At 44.0% G+C, this 12,488-nt stretch overlaps 2 long non-coding RNA genes across 2 annotated transcripts; one reads left to right on the top strand and one right to left on the bottom strand.

The window, feature by feature from the left end:
• The first annotated feature begins 3,834 nt into the window (after positions 1-3,834).
• On the top strand, positions 3,835-4,887 carry LOC121140477. Its single transcript, XR_005877326.1, has 2 exons — positions 3,835-3,912; positions 4,280-4,887. It is a non-coding gene; the product is annotated as an uncharacterized LOC121140477 (long non-coding RNA).
• An 11-nt stretch (positions 4,888-4,898) lies between these two features.
• On the bottom strand, positions 4,899-12,335 carry LOC106022020. Its single transcript, XR_001197118.2, has 3 exons — positions 11,591-12,335; positions 8,811-8,857; positions 4,899-7,996 (listed from the first exon to the last, which is right to left on the bottom strand). It is a non-coding gene; the product is annotated as an uncharacterized LOC106022020 (long non-coding RNA).
• Positions 12,336-12,488: the final 153 nt, after the last annotated feature.

The following is a 12,488-nucleotide window of genomic DNA, read 5'->3' as shown; positions in this document are numbered from 1 at the left end:
AAACATGAGTTATCGAATGTAAATCTCAGTGTTAGGCATGCTATATCTCCCTATGAGTTATTTGGTCAGAGAGATCTCAGAAGTCTCCAAAGCAAAATAGAATACTACCCATCAGAACTCTAGACTGTATTGCTGAAAACCCCTTTAATTTTGGTTGCAGGGTATAACAAAATCAGTTTTAAACTGACTAAAACACTTCTTTACTTTAGCTAGCTTTTGTATTACCGAAAGATGATATGCAGGTCACTTGGAGAGTGAAAACACTAATAGTCTATCAAACCAACCAAGATGAATATTGATGGATTGATGAGTGAAGAAAGTATGAGACACAATGAAGTTGTGTGTATGTGTGTGTATGTGACCATTATTCTACCATAAGAAAAATGCAATTTTGTCATTTGTAACAACATATATAGAACCGGAAATCATTATGTTAAGTGAAATAAGCCAGACACAGACAAATAAATACATGATGTAGAGACAAAAAGCTTATCTCATCAAAGAATGTAGTAAAATAGTAATCTCTAGAGACTAGAAAGAGTAGAGGAAGAGGTGATGGAAAGAAATTAAAGGAAACCAAAGCATAGTTAGACAGATGGAATTCATTCTGGTTGTCTATAGCATAGTAGGGAATGATGGGTTGCAACAATCTGTGATACATTTCAAAACAGCTAGAAGAACATGAAAGTTTTAGCACACAGAAATTATTAATATTTGATGACTTGGAAGTGCTTTTTGTCCTGTTTGATCATCACATGTTATAGATATATATTAAATCATGGTACCGAATCCCATAAAGATGGACAAGTGTTATGCCTCAATTTAAAGAAAAGGGCTTGGGTGCCTGAAGAGTATATAATCAGTTGGGGACAGATCCAGGACCTGCCTTCAGGTTACATTCTGAGTCCCCTCAGTCCCTGGAGTTCCTTTATGTTCTTCTGAGATTCAAAGCAACAACAACAACAACAAAAACAAAAAAGAAAACCTCAGAAATGATGAGACTCTTTCACCTTTGGAGATGTTTGAACAAGATGTCTTTCCACAAAGGGACATGAAGTTTTCCTTTTGTACCTTTAAACATCCAGTGGCTTGTGTGAACATTCTTCCTGTTCCAGGACTGTCTTGTCTTTAGACACATACTTTGATTTATAATCCCAAATGAAATGATTGTAGGGACATGGGGGGTGAGGTACCTTTTTACTATTAACAAAACAAACTTTCTTCAAAAGTGATCTTTATTTGGAAGACTTTCTGTAGTCTAGTTTAGTTTATAGTAGTGCCCTCTTATTTGAGGGTTTGCTTTCTATCATTTGGATTACTCATGGTCAACCATAGTCCCAAGACATTAAATGGAAAAGTCAGGAACTAAGCAATTCATAAGTTTTAAGAATTTTTAGCTGCTGCGTATTTTTATAATTGCTTTCTTTTCTTTTGGTGGTTAGTCTCTTGTAGTGTTTAATTTACAGATTAGTCTTTATCATAGGTAAATGTATACAGGAGAAAACATACTGCTGGAACTCCCGCATCATACTGACCCCACACACAGTGATGTGACCACATCATCATTGTGTCACTCATGGGACTCAGTTCGTATGTGCTGGCTTCCCCTTTAAAGCTCCACACCATTTCCCCCTCTCTCTCTGCTCCAGTTGGCCCCTTCTCATCCCCCCCTTCTTCTCTTCTCTACCAATCAACTCCATGTGGGACTGTTGACTCGAGGTTCATGTTTCATTACCGGTAACTGTAGCAAAATAACAACACATACCAAATAGTGATCAGTACTTTCCATGGCTTCATAGCATGGCATTCACCTGGTTTCTTGGAATGCATTCTATGGAGAAGGGAGTGACAGCTTTGCTCTCTATTGGGGTGGAGATGGGTATGCAGTTGACATATTAGATTAGAATATAGCTCAAGACTGTACTATATGTGTTCAAGGAGACTGGAGAAAAATGGGAAGAATGCAAGATATTTAAATACAATGAAAGTAAAAATGACCACCAAGCATATTCTTCAATATCTCTGTGGAAGCTCTTAAGATAAGAAAAGGAAATTCTCAGAATGAGTAATCAGAGGTTGTTAATTACTCTTCATGTGAGAATTAAATTTGCTGGAGAGGAAAGACTTGGTAATTATCTGAGGTCAAGGGGCCCATCCCCTACCTGTCTGCTTCTCTGACATATTGAGATAAAAGCCCCACTGAGTTCTCTTAGTCATGGGAAACTTCCAGTACAAGCACTTCCTGACCCCCAGACAGGTTGTAGTTCAGTGAAGTCTGCAAATATGAGACAAACCTTCTAAAAGCCAAGGTGCTGCATAGTTCAGAAAGGGCTTTACTAGCCCGTGTGCCCAGCTGGATCCGGAATCTAGCTCATTAAGACCTGCAAACATACTTCCTGGCGGGGATCAGGACAAGCAGGAAGACTGGGAACTAAGTACTCTGCCCAGGTCAGTTCCTGAGCTTGCCTTATTCTGGTTACCTATGAGTTCCTACCACTCTGTATCAGGGGTCTGAGGCAAGAGTGGCCATACTGCTGAGGAGCAAGGCTGGCATGACTAATGAGTCACCTTGACCGCTCATCCTATCTTCCGTTTGTTCTTAGGTCAGATTGGTGGATAAACAGTGGAAGAGTTACATTTTCATTTGATTACTTCAAAGACTTTCATGTTTTTGCAAAATATCTGCCCACAAGAAATGAGATACTCTGAGCTAGCAGGGTAATTTATATTCCTTTTCAAAGAGAGCCTCCATGGGCAGAGCGAGTCAATCTAAGGAGTTAAAGTTTCTTTCTGTTTTAACTAGCTGGTCAATAGAGAACTGAGAAACTGTCTCCTCAAAGGGACTCCCCCCACCCTGCCCATAGGACATCTTTTTCATAGAGCAGTGGATTTCCTGTGATTGAATCCTAGCTAGGCAAGGCTCTGCAGATCGTTTGATGTGTAGTCACCAGCTTCTGCTGGTCTTGGAAGTCCATGAAAATGCGTTTGGGATGGAATAAGGTGAGTTTCCAGGTTTCTGTGGAGAGTTGATGTCAAGAAATCTCTACTTCAGAAAGGCCTGGTATGTGTGAAAGTCAGCTGGTATAGGAGAGCCAGGAAGAGGGAGGTAATCACCTTCAACCCACAAAGATCAAGAGTTGCAAACTTACAGCAAACTAGCTTTCATTTAGTAATTTGTCTCCTGTTTCCCCAGATTGGAGGAAGGCTTGGGTAACTTAAATAGGAGCAAATACTAATGCATACCCTTTAGGTAACCTGGTATAGTGGGGATACAGTGCCTTTGTGTGTGTGTGTGTGTGTGTGTGTGTGTGTGTGTGTGTGTGTGTGTGTGAGTGAGAGAGAGAGAGAGAGAGAGAGAGAGAGAGAGAGAGAGAGAGAGAGAGAGAGAGAGAGAGAGAGAGAGAGAGAGAGAAAGAGATTCCTAGGCCTTTGGGCTTTTGTTGTTGCTTTGTTTACACGAAGTTAACCTGGAGGAGCTGAGAGACCCACAGTGAAGATGGAAGCGATAATTTTAATTTCGAAAAATAAAAGTAACTCTCTCTCTGTGTCTCTCTCTGTCTCTCTGTCTCTCTCTGTGTCTCTGTCTCTCTGTCTGTCTCTCTCTCTGTGTGTCTCTGTGTCTCTGTCTCTGTCTCTGTGTCTCTGTCTCTCTCTGTCTCTCTCTCTCTGTCTCTGTCTCTGTCTCTCTCTGTCTCTCTGTCTCTGTCTCTCTGTCTCTCTCTCTCTCTCTCTCTCTCTCTCTCTCTCTCTCTCTCTCTCTCTCTCTCTCTCTCTCTCTCTCTCTCTCTCGTTAGGGTCGGGCAATCCTGCTTGTACACTTAGAAATGAAAGCATTTGGAGGAGGGGCCAGTGGGAGGCCCAGCAGCAGTAGGGAGCGTTGTCGGTAACCGAAGGGGCTCTGGTGAATTTCAGGTTCGGATTAGTGACAACTCAGAAGTCTCGCCGGCGGGTGGGGGAGGGAAGTTTGCCAAGGTCTCTGAACTAGGTGGAGAGAGAGCAGCCTCCCGAGGCGCCGGGCGGAGTTGGGCGTTCCCAAAGCCCCTGTCCCGGCCGAGCCAGAAGCTTGGTCTCAACCCCCGGCCCTAGACTGACTTTGTCAGCGATCATAAAATGGGAATTGATCATTCGAGCCACCATTGATTAGGGAAGAATGCTTACTGCAGCAGCGGGGGAAAGGTTAAGAGGAAATTGACCTTCTCCGTAGGTGACATAAAGTCATTAGGTAAATGAGATATTCACACTGGAATTTTAAAAGGTCATGCTCAATTTTTATTTGCAGCCTGAAAAGTCAAACTGGAGCTCCGGCTTAGGGCAGGGACTTCCACTCCAGGGGACCCGGGCACCGACCAGAATGAAGTCCTGCTGCGCCGGCCAGAGGCGAAAATGGGATGTGGACTGCAAACTGGAAGAATTCGGCTGGACTCGGGTCCTCGAGGCCCCAGCTTTGGACCTGCAGCCTGAAACGAGCGCATCCTTGAGTGGGAGTGAGCGTGTCCTCCCAGTTCCGAGATGCGCGCCCGCAGCGCGGGATTCCAATGGCCAGAGCACGCAAAGGGATGTGTCTGGCCCAAACCAACCACTTCCCCTTCCCGAGCCCACTATGTCTCCCACACAGTGAAAATGTTTTGTTGTTGTTGTTTTAAAGAAGAGAGTGAGAGAGATATTTATGCACATATTTATCCCTCTAATTACAGGAATTAATCCTCTTATGACTAAAAGGTAACATGGAAGGACGTCCTTTTGATGTGGAAAAGCACCATTTGTGACTCACATTCAGACTGATTAAGGAATAATTGTTGTTAAACGCTTTGCAAGAGGAAAGTGTTTAATTGAGGGGCATTCGTAATTTTACGGCTTAGTGCAAAATTAAACGTAATTAAAAACTCAGAAATTCCAACTGATTTTCCAATTATTTTTATTGTCTGAGCTAATTGTTACACAAGGGTATCGCTTCTCCCCAAAGGCATTGGGATGGGGGAGGGGGACAAGACAATCATACCTTGCCCAAATATTCTCCAACTGGCGACTTGAACGTCCTGAAAGATCCTTCCTGGGTTGTGGCTTATCTCCCCAACCCCCGCCCCGGATCCCAGGAGGCACCCCGCCCTCCCCTCTGCAATTAAGCATTGCAGTCACTCTCCCCTCGCTCCGAGTTCCGCCAACACCTTGGGACGTGAGAAAGTGGTGGCAGGTCTCTTCTGCAGATCATTACGGCAAACCTGGAAGTATCTGGGGAAGGCCGATGAATTTCTTCAAGCAACGCTTGTCATACATAGCCGAGAGATTTAAAAAAAAAAAAGTAAACACGACTCTTGGGGCGGGGGGGAGGCGATTTCTCTACGCCCTTGCCTGGGGTGCGGGGGCGGGGGAGGTAACCAACCAACACTGACTCCAAGATGTTTATACACGCGCGCACCACGACCTACAGATGCAGGCAACAAACTTTCTTTTGCCTTGCACTTTATTTACTTACTTATTTGTTCGAAGCAAGGATGGATATAGGAACGCTCAGGTTTTTTTGTGTTTTGTTTTGTTTTTTATAGTTTTTAGTGCTGGGATTGACGGCACGGAGCCAACCTATCTTTGTATGTGTAGCTTCTTTGAATGTCCAAACAGACCTATTTAAACCCATTAAAAGGATAATGAAAGTGCTTTAGGCTTACTAAAACAACATCACATCCTTACCTACCAGACTTAGCTGGAATCCTGGGGGGGGGGGCTGATGGGATGAAAAGCATAAGATTAGGCAGAATGTGAATTTATAAATTTCAATTAGTCTAGACTAATTGTACAGAGCAATGGAATGTTTGCGTTTCAATAAGGGAGTTTAATTTCCCTGGGATTTTTAGGATGGAGATAATCGAATTCACCCTGTCTGCTTTTCTAATGCCCCACCCCATAAAATAAATGAGTGCCTCTGATCTGACGTGCTACGGGAAAATGGGTAGAATTAAAACTGTCAGTTCTGCTTGCAACCTGTGTCTTTCGATGGGGTTCAAAAGCTTTTAAAGGTAAAACGCGCAGATCACTTATGTGTGTTATTTCCTCTCCTACCATCGCAGCTTTTAAGTAAAGAAAGAAAGAAAAGGTATTTTTACACCTACATGTATTTTTCTTGGAAGACTTCAATCTTTCAGGTAATTTGATAGCGGGCCCTGACGTCCAGGCTTGGTGGCGTCTGGGTTTATCTGAGGGTGGCCAAGAAAGTCGGGTGGAATCTGTTTTATCCATTTTTCCTACCCAAGTGCTGTATTTTGTAGCTAGAATGTGTGTTTGCATTGCTCTAGTGCTGTCTTGGACAAAAGGTTATGCTAGGCATAGTTGGGCAAAAAGGAGGGAGTGCCTCTTCCAAAGTTAGAAATGGCGAAAAAGACATGTAATCGGCCCTGGGAATTTGAGTAAAAGAAGCAGTGCCCACTTTAGCTTAGGCAAAGATTGCAGAATCCTTTGAAGAAACTGACAGGGATTTTCCAGAGATGGGGTGGGAGTGGGGGGGAATCCTAGGGTGGGCATTTTATGCAAATGAGCAAATTTGAAATGTAGTACAAATCCGGTATAGTAAAACTGACAGTTCTGACAGTATTGACAACATAAATATATGTTTGAACACCGCACTTTCAGACACTTAACCGATGAAGCAATAAAAAAAATTCGACTACAATATTTCAAATAATCGACATTGATGTTTTGATACATCATTTTTATCCTCTGAATCGATCTATCACGCTCAGGCTGGTCAATTTTAAGTAAAAATGGGCAGCAATTATTTGCACATTGACTAATGATGACCTAATAAGAATCTTCAATTAATTACAACCAAACTACGCCTGTCTCCCTCAGCAGTGGGGAGTGGGAGAAATTCCTCACCCTTCCCGCTTTTTTCCATTCGATTTTGCCATTTTCATAGAGAGGGGCCCAGATTTGAGACTCTTTGGTTCAGAACATTCAGAGGGCAAAGTTTCTAACACCTGTAGTGACTACTTAGGGGATGTGGCATCATTTCTCCTTCAAAGCAATAGCTGGCTCTTAGGAAACGCAGTCATAACTCACCTCCGGCCTCGTATTAGAGGAGTAAGTGAAAGACATTTGCTTAAAGCAAAGATTGGAGGTTTCTCGGGCTGAGGGTGAGGGAAAAGGGGGGAGGAAAGGGTGAGAGGGAGGATGAGGGAAACAGAAAGAAGGGAAGGAAAGACAGGCAAGGGAGAGGGAGAGGGGAAAAAATAAAGAATCTAAGTGAATATAGCAGCTCTGTGATGAGGCGCCTGGCAGGTCTAGTCATCTGTCTGGTCTCGGTCTCATCTAACCTCTGCTCACACCGCGGAGTGTCTATAGGTTACCGGAAGAAGCATGCGACTCGGGTTTAGCACCACTGGCTTGCTCGGCGGCGGTGTATGTTGTCTGGCTCCTCTCTGTGGGTTTTCCAGGGGTCTTTCCTACTCCCACTTTGACACTTCTTTCCAGATTGTGAATGTTTTAGTGGGGATGCTGGGAATAGCTCGGGTTAATTGAGAAGGAGAAAATGGGCAGGCGCCTTGGGCGCAGGTCTGCAGACTGAGGCGATCCCTTGGAAAGCTTTCTCGTGGGGTTCTGAGAGCACGTGTTCCACCGAAGTCACTCACATTCCTCTGGCAAAGGTTTGGTGCCCTGCCTTTCTGTCCCATTCCCGGAGAAGACTCCTTCCATTCACACCGGGCGACCCGGCCTTCAGGCCTCAAACTTAGCCAGGCTGTGCTAACTGGGAATCTCAGTGTCTTGTTTCTTTCCAGCAAACTTCTCAATTGTAGTTTTAAGCCCCTTCAAAACACCGCCCGTGGAGACCGTCAACACATTTAACACCCACAAGGTGCTCATCAGAGGGAGAAGATGGGAGTGAACCACGCTGGATCAGGACCGGAAAGCCTGCGAGATATGGGTGGCCGGATTGGCTTCTAGTTGCAAGGACTAAGGTGCTGGCGGGTGCGGGGTCCGCTGTCTGCACTGGAAACTGTAATAAAGACTAGAAAGGGAACAGAAGGGGGCAAAGAATCAACTGGAAATAAGGTACAGAGAACAGAAGAGACAAGAGATAGAAGAAGAGGAAAGAAGAAGGGCGCGGGAAGGAGAAACTAGACAGCGCCTTAGTGCTCCGCGCTTTTGGAGCCCCGCCAGATAGCGCTAGAGGGCTATTTATTGAAACTCGCTCTTCCTGCGATACAGGGAAACAGCTAAAATGGGAAGAAATTAGACAGGGAAAAAGCAAAATGCAGCAATTCTACTCTATCCTATTTTTTTTAACTGTAGGTTGCTTTAATGGCATTATTTCCAGGGAGAAGAGTCCATAATAGAACACCAAGGCGTAAAAAAGCAAAAAAGTAAACACGAAACAAAAGCAAACACCAAGAAGGTGGTGGTAGGGAAAGGGGACAAGGGCCCCTTCCCTCTGCAGACTCCATCTAGAAAGAACACTAACCAAGGTGACAGGTAAGGAAATGAGCAGAATTCTTTCTAGTCTCACTTATACTGCTGGGAAGGTCAGAAACAGTTCACAAGGATGAGCAGAGGTTTAAGGGGAAGAGATGTTTTAAAAGTAATAAGTGGCTCCAAGGGGTGAAGTGGGGGGGGGACGACAAACACTTTATTAGAAACACCAAATAAAATATATATAAAAATTCTAACTGTCAGTCAGCAAGACAAGGCAAAAGACAGCCAGGTGCCTTTGTCCCAATAACACTAGGCTCAGGGCTCTTTCTGCAGGGCCACAGAATCTTTGAAGAACAATTTACAAACACCCTGGGAAGCCCGGAGAAAGGAGTAGGACTTCAAAAACTCACCCTCCTTTAGAATCCAAAGGAAAGTAGTGCGGATAGGAACAGAAAACCTGGGAACAGACATGGAGTGTGGAAAGAGAAAGAGGGAATAGATGATGTGTTTTGAGGTTTTTTTTTTCTTGCTAGGTTCAGTAATTCAAGGAAATCAATATCCTTCATAATGATACTTTACTTTTAAATATCAACTTTGTTTTGTCCAAAAAACCAAAATCCTGGCATTTCACATGTTTAACCTATTTTAACCATGAACTCTCCCTTGAACCAATGAAAACACTCTTAGGTGCAAGAAGTAAGTCGTCTTTCTTCAAACTGAGGAACAGAACCTCCCCAAATCAAACATGATCTCAGGTTTGTTTCTTCCATAAAAGTCTCCTTAATACAAAATATTCCAAATCAAAACATTAACTAAAGTTGCAAACAAGATTAAGGCTGGATTTACTTGCCCTTGCAGTAAAGCATCAATTGTTCTAACTGTTGTAAAGAAGACAAAAGGGATTTAAATCTGGTGATTTTAATGCTCAGATTAGCACTTCAGGACCTCACAGTTCGGAGGAATTCAGAGCTATCTGTGCAGAGAATCTGGAAATTGGGGAGGGGGGTATATAAAAAGAACAACTACAAATACCACCTCAAGAAGCCTGAACGAGTTCAGCTAAAATAAAGTTCCAGTTTATAAATGCTACTTCAAATTAACTCCCCTCCCGAAAGCCAATGCCGTTGAACTACAGAACTAGGGGGCTTACATTATTCTTTTAAATCCTTAATGTTACCTATAGTAACATTCCACAAGGGATCAAAAGAAGAAAAGGAGAAATAGAAAGGAGGGCTTTTCAGAAGTCTAGGGGGATGCTTCAATAAGAAAGGGGTGATTAAAAACAGACTCTTAAATTTGAGAGGCCCAATTCTCCTCATTCACCCCCTTCCAGCCCCCCTCACCTCCTTTTTAATTCAGTGTTCCCACCCCCCCACTCCAGAGCTAAGTAGCTGATTTGGGATTGTGAAGAAATAGGTTTTACCAACCATATTTGTTCTGGGGGCACTTGTAAAATGCGATTTGTAGAGAGTCTTTAGCCTTCTGACTGTCTTTGAATTGTTTTTACTGAAACAGATCTTTGCAGTTAATGAGTCCCCACACAGCTGGACAGCTCCTCACGGACACTGAGAACTCTAACCCCAAAATGACCCCAATTTGACACCGCAAGATGAAATTTTACCGCCTGTTAAAACCATTTCCAGCCTGGCAGGAGGAGCTGACTGTTGACTGAGGTGTGCATGGTGCCTGTGACCCCCATCTCTTGTTTGTCTCTGAGGCTGCCCCACCTATTTCCCCTCACCTCAAATGTGGGAGAGTAAATTAATCCACAACCAGAGAGTGGAGTGCCGAGCTCGGGAAAACAAGGCATTCACACAAATGGAAGAGAGAAAGTGAGGACACCTCGCTTCTGTGGAAAGGCTCCTACCAGCCAGGGAAACCAAGGATGGAAAACAGAAGCAATCCTGACCTAGAAGAACCCTTTGCAGTTGCATTAATAAAACATCCACAAGTTGTTGATAATCACAGTTCTTTGAAGTCATCACAGTCATCAGGAGAGATACCCTGAACCAACTCTAACTTGGTCTCCTGTGTAATGACTGCAGTGGTGGATTTTAAAACTGACATTTAAGCTAACAGTGTCACCAGTAGCATGCGCCTGAGTAACAAATCCTGTGTTAGTCACTAGAAAACAGCGTCTCCTTTTAGATGAAGTGAATTTAAAAGGCATACAGATGTTCCTTAGTAGTGTGCTATTTTCAACCATCCCACACTTCTTAGCAAAAAGTCTCCCACGTTAAAACTTATCTTTCTTCTTTGCAAATATCTTAAAATACCCCTCCTTTCTGCCTCTTGCATTTAACCACAATGTCCTCTTGTTTATTTGAATGCATTCCACAACATGCATAAGAAGTTACATACTGAAAGAGAGGAAGAAAGAGGTCCAAGCTAAAACCCTTCTGCACTATCCACCGTACAAAGCAGAGTTTACACTTTTCTTCTCTTGTAAAACCTCAAATCATTACCAGTTAATCAAGCCATTATTTCCTTAACGTTTTAAAATATGGAAATAATCAAGTTGTCTGAATTTTTATTCAGGAAGAAACCTTATTACTGCTATTTTAAATGCTAGTGAAATTTTACTACATAAAGGGTACTGGGATGCTAAATCGCTTCATAATATCAATGGGGTAGGGGGTGAGTAGCGGTGTCAAAAAATCTCTAAGACTTAGACTAAAATGCAGATGTTTCTAACGAAGTTGTTCTTGGGAAAAGAAACATCTATTAAAGGAGTTCCTTTGAAAAAGAAACTTTCTAACTGGCCTTAACTTAACCAGCACTTTTAAAATAGTAACAATCCTACTAGCGATAATAAATAGCCCAGTTGAAATTAGGAACAATGAGAAGAGTCAAAACTGAGTGTAAATTTTGTCAGCCGCGCTAGACCGACAACTTGCACCCAGCCAGTACCATCCACAGAAGCAGAGAACAGTCTTCAGCCAGGCCAGATATTCTCTCACATTCTCTGTGTCTGTCTCTGCCTGCCTGCCTGTCTGTCTGTCTCTCGGTCCTTCCACTCTGTTCTGTTCTCTCTCTCTCTCTCTCTCTCTCTCTCTCTCTCTCTCTCTCTCTCTCTCTCTCTCTCTCTCTCTCTCTCTCTCCCTCTCCCTCTCCCTCGGCTAAACTGAAGTTTAATGCCACCCCTTGAAATAAAATTATGGAGATAACTTTTCCTTTTCTTTTTACTCACCTTTTCTTATGTGTCGGCGAGTAACTCAGCATCAAATGAAGTGGATATTTGTAATCTTGGAGTTCTTCTAGAGAGGAAAAAGGGGGGAGGGAGGAGAGGGGGAAAGGACCCTATGGTCCATCGTGTTCCAGACGGGTCGGTTGTCTAAGGCTTGAAGCCAGGCAGAAAGAGAGACAGAAACCCTAGGCTAGACTGCCTCCAGAAGCTCCCTGAGCTCGCCGCCCCTGGTTTGGCTACTGGAGCCAAACCCGCACGGGTCGCATCCCCTCTCCCGGCGCGCTCTCCGCGCCTCTGCCAGCCCCTCCACACTGTCTTTATATGTGAGGGCCGATTTCCCGCAGACATCATTGTTATGATGGCTCATTTAATCAAACTGTTTAATTGCTCTGGTAATCACTATCATCATCACAGGTGCTCAATCATTCATCATTTTTGGAGGGCTTTATTGACCTCCGGAGCTCATTCCCCAGCCCCAGGAAAACGAGGCCAAATTTTCTCAGACTCTACAAGGAGTCTAGGCGGGCAGTGGTCTTGGCTAGTTTGAGATGTTCGGAAGCGTATGAAGAAACCAAGACGCAAAGGGGGCCAAAAAGATCCCTCCCACCCTTCTCCACCCCCCCTCTGTTTCTGTCTGTCTTACACACAGACAGACAGACACACACGTACACACAGACACACACACACCCCACTTTACTGTTCCTAACCACTCCCATCCACCACCCCCGCCCCCACGAGAAAGTCCAGTCAAAGCCATCCGAGCAGGAGGCGCTGCTTTCTACTTTACAGAATGTGTTCAGAGTTGGGAAGGGAGGCCGCGGTTGAACAGCAGTCCCTTAGTCTGTTTGAGGTCGTCTTGGCCTCGGGCAGAGAACCCTGGGCGAGGGTGAGAAGTTGGGGA

Source organism: Mesocricetus auratus, unplaced genomic scaffold (genome assembly GCF_017639785.1).
Source record: "Mesocricetus auratus isolate SY011 unplaced genomic scaffold, BCM_Maur_2.0 Super-Scaffold_100004, whole genome shotgun sequence".
NCBI classification, from domain to species: Eukaryota; Metazoa; Chordata; class Mammalia; order Rodentia; family Cricetidae; genus Mesocricetus; species Mesocricetus auratus.
This window is presented reverse-complemented; position numbering and strand designations above follow the sequence as displayed.